We start from the raw sequence: 17,708 nt of genomic DNA on the forward strand, positions 1-17,708 counted from the left end.
AAATGTTTGGGAGGTTTCCTACTCTAGGAGGTGCCGGCTTTCATTCTTTTCCACAGCAAAACTGAGCAAAACGGAAGGATGGGTAATCTGATTTCATGAGGTCTTGCCCAAGAAAAGCAAGTATGTCTTAGACCACTTCACCTTTTTACATTGTAGAGACAGTCTCCCTTTGTACAGCTTATAGCCGGTCTACAGTATCTTCTATCCTGAGATGCAGGACTGAAGGAGATAGGCCTGGGAAATACTTGAGTAACCGCAACACATTTTCAGTGTGTATATTTTCCTCTCATAATGCGCTTGAACTGTTTTAAGCATTTTGCTCAATTTTACATAAGGTGGTTACATCTTTACAAAAGGAAATATGATTGTATGTATAATGTACACGTACAATGTAGCATGTGCAATATAAAGTGATGCTCCCTGGCCAATGCAATGTTATAACAAATATATACATGTGGGACTCAGTTATGGCTCTAAGAGTGGGACGGGGGAGCTGCACTGCCTGAGTGGTGGAGGTACAGAACATCACACCATGAAAATGTTACATTTCTTCTGGGAGGATTAGACCCTCAATAGCTGAACACATCTTTATGAAACTTGCGGCCACCGTCGATACCGCCTCTGGCCTTGCAGCCAAGCAAGTCGGTTTGTACAGCTTTCCTCTGGGTGTCTTCTTAGGGAAACGACCCAGACTATCTACACCTACATGCTGAAATGGAACCTCAATTATGGGGAGTGGCTGGAGAGGGGCCTTGACCTGGTCCTATTGCACCTGGGAGCCATACAAACTCTTCCTCAAAGTCTAACGTCTTCATTACGCCTATAGTGCAGAGGAGAACCTCCTGACAATCATTCCATCACACTGTTTTTAAGCTGTGCTATGTGGAAGAATCTTTTCATCTACTTAAGAGCCATTTGAGGTTATCCATCATCTATGACTTTAGGTCTTCCTGTGGGAAAGCCAGCCACAGGTAGATAAAAGGGGAGGAAAACACCACCAATACATCCCCACTTAAGCTCACCTTTATCATCCCACTAGCAGGCTTTCATCATAGAAATAGATGACCCGATGACTTCTGCACGGAACACAAAATCTTTCCACACAAAGCGCCTGAGTGTCCGCATCACTTCTAGGGCTTTGTGAGACCTGCCTTCTGGTCCCGATCAGCGTGGTTCCATTACAGCCACCCTGCCAGGGCTGCCCCAGGCTGGAACAATGGGTGCTGGGGGTGTGAAGCTTTAAGTAATAAGAGCCACCGAAACATGGTCTCATCGTATACTGGGTTTGCAGTTTTGTTCATTTGCTTTCAGTACCCCGCAACATCTTCCCCTGGGATTTCACCCTGGTGTGGAATACAGATGCCCAACACCGCTGGAAAATCATGGGAGAATGGGGAGCATAGCCCAGGACAGTCTGGGGGCTCTGCTAAGTCTGTTTTCTCTGCTTTGCAGTGTGTCTTTCAAAAATTTGAAGCAAAAATCTCAAATTTCTTATAAAAGTGCAGGAAAACTTGGGAGACTCTAACCAAATTAATGTGCAGAAAAATGTTTTCATGGTTTCTTCGTGTGATTTTTCTTTTCTTGTTGAATTAAAACACATTTCTCTGCAATGATGGAAACTCCAGCACAACAGTCTGCGCTAGGGCTTGAGATCCAGAAAATGAAACGTGACCACAGGAAGGGAAGAGAATTAAACAAACCAGAAGAATTCCCCTGCCCAAGCAAAGGGGAAGGCAAATGTTAAAAGAGAAGGAACCAGCAAAAGTGGTGAACACTGAATTTCAATTTTTAAAAAAATATTTGAATTCTTTCATCCCAGGGACACACTTGGTAAAAAAATACCTAATGTGACTTCTCTGCATAACCTCCTTCTGACCACATTGGAAATCATAGTCATCCATGTGGGTACCTCTCTAGCATGTTTTATTATCCTAATTGCTCATCCTGTTTTATGATTTATTCTCAATTTTTCACTACTGTCAGCTACTTGGAGTGATCAACAGGACATGATATTCACACCTTTCAACTACATCTATTCCTCAGCTCCGGTAGGAATATTAAGATCGGGAAATAACAATTAGTTAAGGTTTCATTTTCTCAGAGCACACTCTCTCCTATAGTTTCACAGAAGGAAGAGACCGACGGTTTGTGCTGTCTACATTTTAAATGTGCCGTCTAAATTGGAGGAAATGGTTAAAGTTGAGATTTGCCAATATTTTTGAGGGGCCTAAACCTTTCCTCCAGAGACCCCCCTGTCCCTAATCACCCCTAGGACTCCCACGGCCTATCCAACGCCCCCATTCCCCATCCCCCGACTGCCCCGCCCCCCAGAGCCTCTGAACCATCCAAACCCCCCACTCCCTGTCCCCTGACCCTCTGCCCCTTATCCAACCCCTCGGCCCCGGCCCAGCACCTTTAACACACCGCTCAGAGCAGCGTGTCGAAGCCAGACACGCTGATGCGCCGATCCGCCGGAGCGCGCAGCCCCGCCCCCCAGAGCGCTGCTTTACCGTGTTATATCCGAATTCCTGTTATAACGGGTCGCCTTATATCGGGGTAGAGGTGTACTTCCCCTCCACCCCTAAAGTACTCTGACTTCTACATATGTAGTGTGTTTCTATTATGATCAGGGTTGCTATTCATTCATCTGTCCTCATGAGAACTATTTCTAGTATTTCAAGGTTTGAGAAGCTTCCTAGAGACTTTAAAAAAAAAAAATGAACATACTAAATGACTTGCGAGCTTATGTGTGGAAGAGATATTTTCATTTAATTTATTGAGATCAATTCAATGAAAATTATATTTTTTCCCTTTGTATTTCAACCATTCCCTATTTCATTTCAGCTCCGGCTGCTGCAACTACTGAGGTTAAAACAGAAGGATGCAGTGGAATCCCTCCTCTCTGCTGATTCTTCCCACGGTGACTTCTAACACTCCAGAACGCTTGACGTGTTATGCGATACATTCACTCTGTCCTCATCATATAGCGGAGCTTGAGAAGTTTCCTAGAGACATTTATAAAATATGTGAACTGAGCATAAGACTTGTAAGATGATGAGGTGTAGAAAGATATTTTCATTTCATGTATTGCCGTTAATAAAGGGAAACATTTATTTTTCCCTTTGTGTTTCAACCAACTCTCATTTCATTCCAGCTGAGGATGCAGTGACTACAGAGCTTAAAACAGTTGGAGGAAATTGTATCGTGCAGTGGATTCCCTCCTCTCTACTGATTTTTCCCACAGTGATTTCTAAGGCTCCAAAATGCTTGACCTTGTATTATGCAATACACTCACTCCACAATGGCAGGTTTCAGAGTAGCAGCCGTGTTAGTCTGTATCTGCAAAAAGAACAGGAGTACTTGTGGCACCTTAGAGACTAACAAATTTATTAGAGCATTCTTAGTCTCTAAGGTGCCACAAGTACTCCTGTTCTTTTCACTCCATAATGAAATTCCAACTGTCCATATTACAATTTATGTGATAATACTCTGTTGATTTACTCAAAGTTTAAATTGCAAAATGAAGGATATCGATGCAAAAAAGTTACAAGAAAATTAAGAAAGGGTTAAACCTTAAACATTGTTGACATAATGTGTTTGCTATATATTTCTGTGGTTCAACTCTTCTCTGATCAAAATCTCATGTCTGAATTGTAACAGGCAGCTTAAGCACAGTATAACAGCATAACAAATATGAACTGGAAAAAACTTTGCAAGAAAAAAGATGTGCATAATTTTCCTCTAATGTCAGAACGAAGGAGAGATTTCAGGTGGCCCCAAGGGTTTTCAAGCCTCGAGTGTCTCTGAAGGGGAACGGCAAGGTGGCAATCTGGGAAATCTTCCTGCTGCTTTTGCAAAAATCTCTCTGAAACGACCTGAGGTGAGAGTTCCATTCAGATATTCCAACACAGACTCATCAGCAAGTTGGGCATGCGGAGACATGTTTGGTTGCAGTGATGGAAAATGGGACTCTCTGACCAGGAGGTAAGGACCATAGGCGTGCGCAGCACATTGCATTAGGGTGTGCACCCAGGGAATTTTTTTTTTTTTTGAAAGGCGAACATCATAAACGGCTGGGTGTGGGAGGGGGTGCTGTGTGCGGGAAGGGGCTCAGGGCAAGGGATTGGGGGGCAGAGGAGGGGGTGTGGGATGTATGAGGGGGCTCAGGGAAGGGGGTTGAGGTGCAAGAGGGGGCGGAGTGCGGCAGGGGGCTCAGGGCAGGGGTTCAGGAGGGGTGCAGTGTGCAGGAAGGGGCTCAGGGCAAGGGATTGGGACAGAGGAGGGTGTGGGATGTATGAGGGGGCTCAGGGAAGGGGGTTGAGGTGCAAGAGGGGGCGGAGTGCGGCAGGGGGCTCAGGGCAGGGGTTCAGGAGGGGTGCAGTGTGCAGGAAGGGGCTCAGGGCAAGGGATTGGGACAGAGGAGGGTGTGGGATGTATGAGGGGGCTCAGGGAAGGGGCTTGGGGTACAGGAGGGGTGCGGAGTGCAGGAGGGGGCTCAGGGCAAGGGATTGGGGGCCAGGGTGTGGCAGGGGGTTTAGGACAGGGAGTTGGGATGCAGGAGAGGTGCGGCAGGGGGCTCAGGACAGGGAGTTGGGGTGCAGGAGGGGTACAGGGTGCAGGCAGGGGGCTCACGGCAGGGGGTTGGGGGCAGGAGGGGGCTCAGGGCAGGGGGTTGGGGGGCAAGGTGCAGGCAGGGGGCTCAGGGCAGGGAGTTGTGGGGCAGGGGTTGGGGGGCAAGGTGCAGGAAGGGGGCTCTGGACAGGGGGTTGGGAGCTCAGGGCAGGGGGTTGGGGTGAGAGGTGCAGTCAGGGGACTCAGGGCAGGGAGTTGGGATGCAGGAGGGGTACAGGGTGCAGGCAGGGGGTTCAGGGCAGCGGGTTGGGGGCAGGAGGGGGCTCAGGGCAGGGGGTTGCGGGGCAAGGTGCAGGCCGGGGGCTCAGGGCAGGGAGTTGTGGGGCAGGGGTTGGGGGGCAAGGTGCAGGAAGGGGGCTCAGGACAGGGGGTTGGGGAGAGAGATGCAGGCAGGGGGCTCAGGGCAGGGAGTTGGGATGCAGGAGGGGTACAGGGTGCAGGCAGGGGGTTCAGGGCAGGGGGTTGGGGTGAGAGGTGCAGGCAGGGGGCTCAGGGCAGGGGGTTGGGAGCTCAGGGCAGGGGGTTGGGGTGAGAGGTGCAGGCAGGGGGCTCAGGACAAGGGGTTGGGAGCTCAGGGCAGGGGGGTTGGGTGAGAGGTGCAGGCAGGGGGCTCAGGACAGGGAGTTGGGATGCAGGAGGGGTACAGGGTGCAGGCAGGGGGTTCAGGGCAGGGAGTTGGGGTGAGAGGTGCAGGCAGGGGGCTCAGGAGAGGGAGTTGGGGTGCAGGAGGGTAGGCTGTTTGCAGGCAGGCCCGGGGCTGGGGATCTGGGCTCCCCCGCCCTGGCAGGCAGGCTCGAGGGCCGGGCAGAGGGGGCCGGGCTGGGCGCTTGGGGCCAGGCCGGGCAGAGGCAGCCAGGGTGGATCGCAGGGCGCCGGGCTGCTCCCAGGGCTGGACTCAAGCCCGAGGGTGCCGGGCCGGAGTCCCCGAACAGCGCCGGGGAGCGGAGCTCGCAGCCGGGCTGCGGGAGGGGGCCTGTGGGCCGGGCTCGCCCCCTGCCCCGGGCCTGCTGGCTCCCAGGCCCCACTTAAGGTGGGCTGGGCTCAGGGGCGGCCTGACCCCCCGGGTGGTGCCCGGGCCCCTGGCCAGCGCGGGGAGCCGCAGGCGGGTTTGGGACCCTGGGCGCTGGAGGGGGGCAGCTGCCTTGGGGCGGGGAGCTGGGGCAGCACCCCCGCGGGCCGCCTTAAGCGGCTGTGTTGGTGCTGCCGGGTGGGAGGCTGCCAGGGAGCACATGGGGCTGTTAAAGCAGCCAGCCCAGCCCTGGGGAGGGGGAGCCCGGCTCAACGGGGTGCAGGCCGGGGGCTCAGGGCAGGGAGAGGGGGTGCAGGAGAGGTTCGGGCTTACCCGCAGCGGCGCGCTCCCTGCCTGCCAGGGCCCCATGCCGGGCCGCTCCCGGGGGAGGGGAGGGGCGGGGCAGCACAGGGCTCTGCACGCTGCCCTTGCCACGCCTCCAGGTACCTCCCCTGAAGCTCCCATTGGCCGCAGTTCCCCGTTCCCGGCCAATGGGAGCTTCGGGAGGCGGTGCCTAGAGCAACCCCTTACCCTCAGAGACATGCTGCCCTGATGGCTGCTTCGGAAAGCAGCGCGGGGCCTGCGGCACCACGGGGGGCAAATCCCGCGGGCCGGATGCAAAGCCCCGAGGGGCCAGATCCGGATCCGGCCCATGGGCATTAGGGTGTGTGCCCGGGCCCACCCCGTGCGCACGCCCATGGTAAGGACCTATAGTTTCCCAGGCTGAAAGTGAAGAGAGACCAATTTCTTTCATAAGAGACAAGCACTTCAGCCTCAGTGCTAGCAGGAGAATCCATGTGGTGGAATGATGGGGTTTTCAAATCTAGGACAAACTCACAAAGAAGTTTAGAAATTTAAATACCAACATTTTTAGAAGTACTCATCAAAATCAAGTAATATTTTATACAGGATTTAAAATGAGATGCGGTGGAATTTTAAAAGCTGTTACTATTTATTCTATCTGTGCACTGTGACAATCGTTTCAGATCATTTTACGCCATTTGTAACAGGATCTTTAGGTCAGTCATTTATTTATTGTTCCTATTTATGTAATTACTGTAGGCATTTGTTTCTGATCAATAAATAATTATTTTATATAAAATGGCAACCTATAGCAATAATGAGTTGAATTAAATACCTATTGAACCAAAAAGAAAAAAGGAGAAGAGAAAAGCCCTGTAATTGTTCAGCCTTAAAACCCCAATTCCAGAGAGTACTTATGCACGTGACTAACTTAAAGTATGTGAGCCATCCCACTGCTGTTAGTGCTCCAATCAGGAACATGCTTAAATACATTGATGAATCAGTGTCCCAGTTCACAATAATTCCATATTAAAAATCATAGTTACTGAATGATAATTAGCCTTTCCATTCAAACAGACCCCACGCCACACCTGAACTCTGCCACCTTTTCCTATTCTACTTTTTACCAGGTTATTTTTCCCCAGAAAACCTTGGCCATTTGGATGTTTGGTGTAGTAGACGGTTGTATTGGAAGAGGCTAGATTGGTGCCCTTTCCCCCACTAAGCAAGAGTGCATGCATCCCTTAATACATATCAATTGTTAGTTTGTAATTAGCCTGTCCATACCCCATCCATCAGGTTTATGTGCATTCACATACCCTCTCCCCCCACCCAAATCAAATCAGGTTTGTATGTATCCAACACCTACGCACAATACACTTACTAGCACTGCCCCCACTATTAAGTTTGTGCTCGCATGCACTCTTATCAGCTTTGTGCCCCCACCGCCTGATCCCATTACCTTTGTGTGCACCCAGATCCAATTCATTCTTGGGCATACACCACAAACAAAATTACATGTGAATAATGAGAGCAGGAAGAGGCCATTTTGTATTAGGATTATCAAAGTTTCTCTTTGTCACCTCTAAAATGCAGCTCCCCATTTGGTGGAATACATCAATCAGTTACTACTGGAATGGGGATAGGAGAGGCGGAGCAGGGGTGGAGTCGGGCCAGGGCTGGGGGTAGAGGGGGCTTGAGCACCCACCAGCGCCACTAGAGTCTGCGCCTATGGGGGCTACCCCTTTTGCCCTCCCCCTACCGGCCTAAAATCAAGCTTGTGTGCTCATGGACTGCATGTTCCACCAACAGCCAGTTTTATGAGCACAGTGCGTCAAAATTGCAGTTGTAATGTGAATAATGACTAAAAGTTACCCTAAACCCAATAATTTAAAACGATTTGAAAAACAAAACAAAACTAGCCCTTAGACCAGACCTAGTGAGGATCTACCTCTCTACCAAATCTGGGTACGTAGACAGTATTCTGAAGAGTTGCTAGCACTGCCTAGGACAAATTTAAGCCAGACACTAAAACTGGAGATTTCTTATTTAAAAGTTTTTAAAAGAAGTCAAACAGCCACTACGTTAAATGTTCCAATAGTATAAAAACAAATTGGGTGTGAGTTCTCACAATGATTGTCAATCTCCCTTTAGAGAAAAAACAGGAACATATTCCCCACTGGCAATCCCTTTCATAATGCAACCGAAAATACGGAGTTGCTAATAGGAGCCTCTGTACATTCAAAGTCAACAGATGGCGCCACTGCAGAAGCCTTTGCTTGTCTTTCCTCTGGGGTTCTAAAACAGTTCTGATGTGGGCCTAATCTTACAAAAATTGTTCTATGGACCATTTCCTCACCTCTTCGAGATCAGGTAACACCTTCGTGGCAGGTACAGCAAATGCTTCCAAAGAAAAGTAGTACTAGGAACATATTGACAGTAATTTCAGTACTAGGAACGTGAGATCTGCCTGCTCACTGAAGACCACCATCAGGTCCTCCATGTGCCACCACCGATACATAAACCTCAACTTGGGACCTGCTGGTTTAGAGGCACGTACAAGGAGTTAACTCTTACAACAAATGCCTATCCTTTCTTATGGTGCAGGGTTTTTTCAGTAGCTGTGCCTATCGGTAGTAGGAGTTCTTTCCTGCTCAAGTCTCTCTGCCTTCTTTCATTCCTTGGTGGAGTGGAAACCTACAGGTTATATTGACAAAACACAATTACATTAAAATGAGAGCAAAAAACAACAACCAAAAACAATAGACTGTATAAACAAGTCAAGGATTATAAACAGATTGGTTCACAACCTCCAAGATGTATCCCCCTCTCTGGTGGTACATGGCAGTAACAGAGCATGTGGGAGCCATACACGTTCTTCTTCAAAGTCTAACTAAATCATTACCCCTATGGTGCAGAGGGGAACCTCCCGCCAATCATTCCATCACACTGTTTTTAAGCTGGGCTACATATAACAAATGAATTCATTTCCTTAAGAAGCCATTGGGCGATTTCTATCATCTAGGATTTTAGGCCTTCCTGTGGGAAAGCCAACCTTAGGGGAATAAAAAGGGAGGAATACGCTACTACTAGATCCCCACTTAAGCTTGCCTTTATCCTACCATTGGTAGGCAGGAGGAAATAGTGACAGGTTTGTCTCCAGCTTTCATCCTAGAAAGAGATGAGGCTCTGGTTTCTGTACAGAACACAAGGTGTTTCCACACAACGTAATTTTTGTGCCACTGATATTGCAAGCTACGCCCACTAGAGCTGTACTAGCACTGTCCCAGCCCAATGTGTGCATGCTCGCTAAAGGCCCCCCACGTGGATCATAACTGTACGAAGAACAACCCAAGAGAAGTATGTGCAAAAGCATCTTACTCCAGGCACCTCATCTCACTTCCATGTGGCACAAGTAAGAGTCCCGTGCAGATGGCTCTATCCCTGCACGAATCCTCTGCAGCAGGCTCTGAGCAATTTGTAACTAACTTTCCTCAAGCAAGAGACTAGCCGTTTTCATATATGCTGCAGGGGAGCTGGAACTAGGGGCACTGGGGTGCCCAGCATGAAGTGATATTAGCAAGCGAATGCACGGTTTCCATCATACATGGGGTTTACAGTGTTGTTCAATGGCTTTCAGCATCCCCACTATAAAAATTGTTCCAGACCCCTGAATTGCTGTTACCATAGGTGCCAACCCCTTGGGGGCTCCAGGGCTGGAGCGCCAACTGAAAAAAATTAGTGGGTGCTTAGCACCCACCGGCAGCCAGCTCCCTCCCTCCCTCCCAGTGCCTCCCACCCGCCACAATCAGCTGTTCCACGGCGTGCAGGAGGCGCTGGGAGGCAGAAAGAGGAGCAGGGATGAGGCACACTTGGAGGAGGGGACAGAAGGGGGTCAGACGAGGTGAGGAGGGGGTGGGGTGGGAAAAGGCAGGGCGGGGGTTGGGGAAGGGGTGAGGGCAGGACCTGGGGAGCAGCGGGGGCGGCAAGAGGCGGGGCGGGGGTGGGAGCTTAGGGGATGGGGGCGGGTGGGGCCGTGGGCAGAGTGGGGGGGGGTTGAGTAGCTGTTACTGTACAGGTTTCCTGAAAAAGGTGATTTGGCTCCCCTCCCATTACCCTGTGTTTATTTTGTCACCTTAGCCTGTCCTAGTATTCACACTACTTATTTCCCTCTCTCCTCAACAGCTTCCCCTGAACTTCACCCTGGTGGGGAATACACATCTCCAACACCCACAGAAAGTAACCGGAGAATGGGAAACATTGCAGCCATGGCTATCTGGGGGGTCTGGTAAGTCGGCCAGAGTGGTGGAGGTACAGAACGTCACAGCATGAAAATGTTATGTTTCTTCGGGCAGAATTAGACCCTCACTAGCTGAGCACCATCTTTCGGAAACCGGCCATCGGCGGGCACCCCCCTCTGGCCTGGCGGCCATCGGCGGGCGCCCCCCTCTGGCCTGGCGGAAAGCCGCCCAAAGCGATATGGCTGCAGCTTTTTAAGGCCCAGCCGCCCTGGCCAGGCATTCCTTTTCTATGGCTGGAGAGTTCTGCTTCTGGGGCAGCAGCTTTCTGCTCACATACCCGATGGGATGTCTCTCCCCCTTTCCGTCAATCTGCATTGGCACCACCCCCAGCCCTCTTCTGAAGCGTCAGTGAACACCAGAAAGAGCTTGTCAAAGTCCTGCTTTACCAGCACCGAGCCCTTGACCAGAGCCTCTTTCAGAGCACAGAGACCCCTCTGCCACTGCTTGGTCCAGACCACCTTATCTGGATTACCCTTCTTACATACATATCTCATCGCGGCGCTCCAGCCTCTGCTTTGCCCCTCCTGCCAACTCACAACCGGCCACCCGCTCCTCTTTCTCAGGCAGTGCCTGTCGCTGCTTCCCATCCGCCCTCCTCACGGTGCCTGCACCGCTTTTAGCCTCAGCCGCAGTCCCTCTCATGCCGCCATGTGGAAGCCTGGACCGAGCCCCCCGCCTCTGAGGTGCTTGCTTCATCTGGTCCCAACCATTCTGATGTTCCCGGGGTAGCGGGGTTCTACTGGCTGTGGGCAGCTCCTAGTGCCGCTTCTCCCCATTGAGCCCCCCTTTCCCTGAGGGCCTGGAGTAGTGTCAGAATTTCAAAGACCAGGGCCCCCGCCTGGGCATGTGGCCCTCTGCTCCTAAGCCCCGCCCCCGGATCATGCCACCTCAGAGGTTCTCTCGGGCCCACCTCACAGTCGGCGCTCGCCGTCCTCTAACCTGAAGTCTCGCCTCAGTCTTGAGCTGACTCAGCCTCTCTCTCACACCGAACGCCCTCCCTCTTGAACCAATTACCGCCCAGTCTGAGCCCCGCCCCCTGGTGGAGCCCCCTGTGGGCTCCGTCCAGCCCTTGTGTCTGCGACTAAGTTTTGGAGTCCTGGTGCCATGGCGGCAGGGCAGCGATGCACAGAGCTGCCTCCAGAGGTGCGAGGGGCGGATCTCACCTGTCAGGCTTCCCATGGCAGCCCCCGCACTGAGCCTGCCCTGGCCTCTTCCTACGGGGCAGGGGGAACCAAACCATCCCCTGCTGTCCCTCAGCAGTGCACAGAGCCTGCCTGCCCCTGCTTCCCCACTGTGCCAAGCTTGGCCCCATCCCTGCTGCTCAGGCTTTAGCACCAAGCCCACCATGGCTTCCCTCGTCCCCAGCAGCGCGGAGCCATCCCAGACTCTTTGGCAGAGCCCACCACCAGCCCAGGGAGGAGTTGGGCCACTCCCAGCCTTAGGCAGTGACTTCCCATTTGCACAGCCCGACTCCATTGACAGGAAAGAGAAACCAGGAGATAGCGACCCACATCCTCAAAGATGTTTGGGCCCTTCACTCCCATAATGGCTATGTACCTTGGAGGAGCTGGGCCAATATAGCCAAAAGATACAGCAAAAGCTTCTAGTGTAAAGAGACATCCCCTGCACAGGCATCAGAAAGGAAATGACCCGCACACTGAAATGTGCTGAGGTGCTATCTACACATCAGTATATTGAGTCCTGGAGGTTCTTCTTTTTATCCATAGAGGTTTAAATTAATCTTCTAGGCAAAGCACTTTCAACCTTGATTTAATTATAGGGATGTGTTTTATAGTACACAAAAATAAAGAGCTTGTAATTTTACAATTCTATCTACAAGAGACCAAAGGTCATAACCCAGTACCTTAAACTTTAAAGCATTCTAGAGTTACATGGAAATTCTGTTCTTTATTCCCCCTGAAGAAACAGAATATATAGGGTTTGTATGTGTGTTTGAATCTTTAGCGATAATAATCCCAGTAGACAGGCACCTCTGACCAAGAAAAGGGCCGCTCAGGAATGCAGCAGGGAAAGATCCTTTTACCCCTGGGGCAACTGTTCCAAACCCCCCAGAGTGAACACACACACACACACACACACACACACCCCGGAAGAATATAGGAAAGGGAAATATTTCTTTCCACGGAGATGAAAGGAGAAAGATAACAGGGGGAAAGATGGGGGAAGCGGTAAAACAGGGTTGCATTCATTACAAGGCCCCACTAGTACCACGGTCGGAAAGAGCTGGGGGGAGAACGGTAATTCTATTTTATAGAGGATTTTGCTATTTCAAAATCAGATTTCATTCTGATTTGGAATCATATTCAAAAATTTTGAAATTCTGTGTGAAATGGCATTGCTGATCTCCACTGAGCTCTAAAGCAGCCTTGTAGGCTGCCCCAAAGCTGGAGATCCTTGGAGCCTTACAAGACCTAGCTCCACGGTAGCACACCTGGTGGGCTGTCCTGGAGCCATGGACCCTAAGAGCCCTACCTGGCGAGGAGTCACGAGCCTGGCAGCTGGGGCTCCCGCAACTTTCAGGCTCCCAGCTTCCCATCAGCCCACCAGGCAGGCAGCTGAGGAGCTGGGAGCCTGGAAACCCAGGTTCCCCAGCAGCGTGCCACATGGTCTATCAAGGAGCCCGGCAGCTGAGCTGTCAGGAAGCCAAGCAAGTTTCTGATGAAATTCTGCCTGGCCAGCAAAGTTCCATTGGAAACATGCTTGGTTTCTGGTGGATTCTGTCAGAATTGACACAGTCCTGCAGTGTGTTTCAATTTCAACAAAAGAGCAAACTCTGGCAATTGTTTTTTTCTAACAAGCTCCGCTAATTAGCAATGGAGAGCAACACGACACAATAGTTTTAAACAATAAGACCATCATAGAAAAATCAAACAGCAGGGAAGATAATTTTTAAATAGGCAGAAGGTATGGTAATTATTCAGTGGAAATGCAACCTGCACCAACGCAGTCTTTGAGAGGTTTAGCCAACTTTACACCAGGTTAACTAGCAGCAATCTATTCTATTGAATAGTCAGTCCTGACAGATCTTTTGTTTAGCTGTGGAAGCCCTTTCTTTTTCCAGGTACGCATGATGACTCTGGCTGAGGTATGCTAGAATGGTACTTTGCTGAATTAAAGCCCTCATCATCATACCATCGGGTTTCAGGTCTCTCATAGCGTGCCATTCATCCTCTAAGAAGGAAGAAGCCACTGCACCTGCGACTCATCAGCTGCCTCTGAATTGGGTTTAAGTGAAGGGGGAAAGGGGCAAGTCAGAGTACCTGTAAACAGAGAAAAGACGACTATTGAATCTATTGAAGTCATGGAGTTCCCCTAGTGTAACTGCAGCTGCTGCACACTTCTTCACGGGCTTTTTCTACAGCAGGCGAACAATCACCTAATATTGAGTATTTGCTTTCCAAGTTGCCCACTTTTGAATAATAAATCATAGGGCAAGGGTAATAAATAAAAAGCACATCCCCATGCATATTTCAATGGAACAAAAAGCACCTGGTATAGGAGAAATGAATTAACACATGCAAAGAGAGAGAGGCTGTTTCAATTCATTATGCACAAGAGAGTTTTCTTCACAGCATTAGCAAAATTAATGCCTCCATAGTGAATTATATCTTCATGCACCCTACCAAAGTTAATCTCTAGTTCTTTCCCACCCCTATAGAATCTCATTTTTAGTAAAAATTCTGTTTAGTGCTTGTAGATCTCAAAACACTTTACAAATGAGGTCAGTACAATCATCTCTCCTCCCCCACTTTTTTTTTTAAATGGAGGGGGACACTGGCACAGGGAGGCAAAGTGACCACCAAGTGACCCAGCAGCAGAGGCAGGAATAGAAACCAGGTCGCCTGAATCCCTGGCCAGTGCTCTAAACCACTAGACCACACTATCTCACATGTATTAGCATATTGAAAATTTAGTGCACCGTAAAAGTCAATTTCTGAGAAACTTGAGATTGAATTGAATATAAAAATATTACATTAATCTACTTTTTAAAAAATGTCTGAATGGGAAAGGTGCAGAAACCAGGGGACCTTGCTAGTTTTAGTCCAATCTTATCATAGCCACAATCATATATTGTGCTCAGGAAGTGAGCTTTAGGGCCTGCAGATCTCAAGCAATCTATAAGCCTGGGAACAGTGAAGGAACCAAACAAAGGCCTATTCTTGTGCACCTTAGAAGCTTTAGGAGGGCAACCTTATGCACCTAAGTGGCAGTGCGATCTCCATCCTCAAGATCACACTGCAGTCTGCCCAAAACGTGTGATCCAAGAGAAAAATCAAACTTGCACCACTAAAGGGTAGTTACTTCCAACGGCCGCATTTAAAGGGTAAAAAGATGTTAATTAAATTAAACGTAACAATACCAAAATTCTTCACAAGTTTATCAGATTCCTTTTTGTTTAGCCAAAGAAAGAACTGAGACTATACTTGAATGTATACATTTTATTAATTGAATTACATAAATAGTAACAAATACATTCATAAATAAGGAGTTACAGCAAAGCAATGTGATATGACAATCAAAGTTCAATCCATGCATTTAACATGGGGTCGTTATCACACTTTTATCAAATAGGTATAATCAGAGCTAGATAATTCATTTCACACATCAGAAAGCGGCGATTTTAGCAAAATCATCTTAATACAGAACAGAATTAACTACCCAGTGTAAGTCCTTTAATACAGGTCATTGTTCAACACGGAATTGGCAGAAGTAGAAGTTTCCCACAATTATTACACTTTGAAAAGCTCAATAAGGTTTAAGGGATCCCCTAAAGCTGCAGAAATGCTACCCTCTTGAAAGTCTCTGGAGATATCTTTATTCTGCCTGGTCATCTTCATCCAAGATTTTGGAATTAGGAATGACAGTAAGAACTGAGGTAGCCAGGTGGGTCCTGCATCCTTGTTGAGCTAAAAATTCAAACCTCAGTGCTTTCAAACACCTACCCGAAATTAACTTTCACACCAATTAAATTGCACCAAACAGGCAACCTCAGCTTTGCCCTCTAAATACATCTACTAATGTACGGATACAAAAACATCTAGAATTGCCAACAATTCACACTAAACCAATACCAGAAAAACAGTCATAATCACAAAATACTGCACCTCTACCCAAATACCAAGACTTAACAGAAAAATACCTACCTAAAACATCCACATCATCATCCTTTGAATTCAATAAGCGTAAAGGACTACTAAAACACCACTACTGCCACTTCCACCAATGGACACAACTACTAAAAACACTCTCACTTCTGACACAATAGGTGCAAAGTTAATTTTGAATGTGTGGTACACTTTGGTTGGTGTGACCGTTTAAGTAGAGCAGGTGTTTGAAAGTTGTGAAGTGCGGAGAGTAACTGCCAGTTGCCAAAACATTTAGTTGTGTTTGCTTCCTTTTAGAAATGTGTGAGAAATACACAAGTTAGGCGTTACCTGGAGTAAATGTTAATTTTCTGAACCTTAACTTTATTGGAAGAGTTTTGGGGGGAGAATTGGAGGGGAGTGGAGGATTCAAATGTATACCTTCCCTTAAGTCACATCTTTGCACTTCCAGTAGGAAATGATGATTTCTTAATAATAGGAAGTTATAATTCTATACAACTTGAGTGTTTAAGGTCCATGCATTTCAGATTCACAGTTATGCCATGGTACTGACACTTCCTTCTTTTCCACTTCTGCTTCATGATGCCTGAATCAGAGAGAGGGAGCAAAAGGCGTGTGTAAATGAGAACCGCTTTCGACAACGGTCCAAAACCGCCCCGGACACTCCCTTTCGGATCTTACCACCAGTAGCATGTCAGATCTCCAAGAGTCCAAAAAGTGAGTAGAAAGCAGGAGACTTGGTTGCAGAATTCCAGGCAAGTTGGAAGCGCTGTTTGAAGAGCCGGAACTCTGGACACAGTGTCATGGGGGTGCCATAAATAGTAGCAGATGAGACCTGTACCCTGTTTACAGGGCGCTCATTCAGGGCAGTGGCTGCATTTGGCCAAGTGCCAAGAGACTAGAGGGCAAAGACCAGATCCCTGATTACAGGGCGGTCGTTGGCAGCAGGCTGTGAAGACAGCACGAGGCCAAGAGACCCAGAGGGCCTCGGAGACGCACACCCTAGTTACAGGGAGGTCAAGCTGCCCATGTTATGGACATGATTCTAATCCCCCAGATTTCAAAAGCGAGATGCAACCTGTACCCTGATTACAGGGTGGTCGCTGGCATTAGCCAAATAGGGGAGACCATAACCTGAATTACAGGAAGGTCAAGCTGTCAAAGTACCAAAGAGCTTGATATGTCCCATCCTAGAGAGGCTTGTGACATGGACCCTAATTACAGGTTTGTCACGCTGACTAATGGGGCAGAGCACGGCGTAAAGCCAAATGAGCAAGAGGGCAGAGACCCAGACCCCAGTTACAGGGCGGTCACATTGCTCAGTTGAACAAAGAGCTCAATGCCCCTCCAAAGACACGGGGAGGTGACTTGCTCCCTGATTACAGGGCAGTCACATTCACCAACCTGTTAACGGAGACCCAAAGGGCCTCGGAGACGCAAACCCTAGTTACAGGGAGGTCAAGCTGCCCATGTTATGGTCATGATTCTAATCCCCCAGATTTCAAAAGCGAGATGCAACCTGTACCCTGATTACAGTGTGGTCGCTGGCATTAGCCAAATAGGGGAGACCGGAACCTGAATTACAGAAAGATCAAGCTGTCAAAGTACCAAAGAGCTCAATATGTCCCATCCTAGAGAGGCTTGTGACATAGACCCTAATTACAGGGTTGTCACGCTGACTAATGGGGCAGAGCACGGCGTAAAGCCAAATGAGCAAGAGGGCAGAGACCCGGACCCCAGATACAGGGCGGTCACATTGCTCAGTTTAACAAAGAGCTCAATGCCCCTCCAAAGACAGGGGGAGGTGACTTGCACCCTGATTACAGGGCAGTCACCCTCAATAGCCAGATAACGGAGCAGAATGTCAAAACGACACAATAGCACAGACCGGGACCCAGCTTACAGGGCGGTCACGCTGCTCAAGGTATTAAGAGGCTCGAGATTCCCCTACAGTCTAATTACATGACCTGAGGCCTGATTTGAGGTTGGTTACTGTGCCCAGAGTTCCTTTCCTTTTCCTCCATCTTCTTTTCTCCTCTGTGTGTGGCATTCCTGACACTTCCTTCTTCTCCACTTTTGCTTCATGAGGTCTGAAACAGAGAGAGAGAGCACAAGGCGTGTGTAAGTGAGAACCGACAATGCCATGTCCCGCACGCAAACTCAGTGTAATCTACTGATACACTGTTCCTTTCCGCATCTGCAGACAGTCTGGATATTTAGGTCCAAGACAGTTCTTTGTGGTCCTCAGACACTTCCACAAGCATTTCCTGCTCCTCCCAAGCTGCACTGGGTGAGAAAACTACTGGGCCCATTCCCCTCTAAAGCCACAATCTCCAG

At 49.1% G+C, this 17,708-nt stretch overlaps 3 long non-coding RNA genes across 9 annotated transcripts in view; 1 reads left to right on the top strand and 2 right to left on the bottom strand.

The window, feature by feature from the left end:
• The window catches only part of LOC135978651 (uncharacterized), a 22,527-nt gene extending 16,416 nt beyond the window's left edge, over positions 1–6,111 (bottom strand). For all 7 annotated transcript variants that reach the window (XR_010596033.1, XR_010596030.1, XR_010596036.1 and 4 more), the window contains exons 1-2: positions 5,975–6,111; positions 1,023–3,005 (exon numbers count right to left, since the gene is read on the bottom strand). This is a non-coding gene — a long non-coding RNA (uncharacterized LOC135978651). The remainder of the gene's footprint in view (positions 1–1,022; positions 3,006–5,974) is intronic.
• Positions 6,107–16,099, top strand: LOC135978654 (uncharacterized). Its single transcript, XR_010596038.1, has 3 exons — positions 6,107–6,341; positions 10,130–10,232; positions 15,967–16,099. It is a non-coding gene; the product is annotated as an uncharacterized LOC135978654 (long non-coding RNA).
• Positions 14,691–17,708, bottom strand: part of LOC135978653 (uncharacterized) — a 17,432-nt gene continuing 14,414 nt past the window's right edge. The window contains exon 9 of the long non-coding RNA XR_010596037.1: positions 14,691–17,461. This is a non-coding gene — a long non-coding RNA (uncharacterized LOC135978653). The remainder of the gene's footprint in view (positions 17,462–17,708) is intronic.

This window comes from Chrysemys picta, unplaced genomic scaffold, assembly GCF_011386835.1.
Source record: "Chrysemys picta bellii isolate R12L10 unplaced genomic scaffold, ASM1138683v2 scaf359, whole genome shotgun sequence".
Taxonomy (NCBI): domain Eukaryota; kingdom Metazoa; phylum Chordata; order Testudines; family Emydidae; genus Chrysemys; species Chrysemys picta.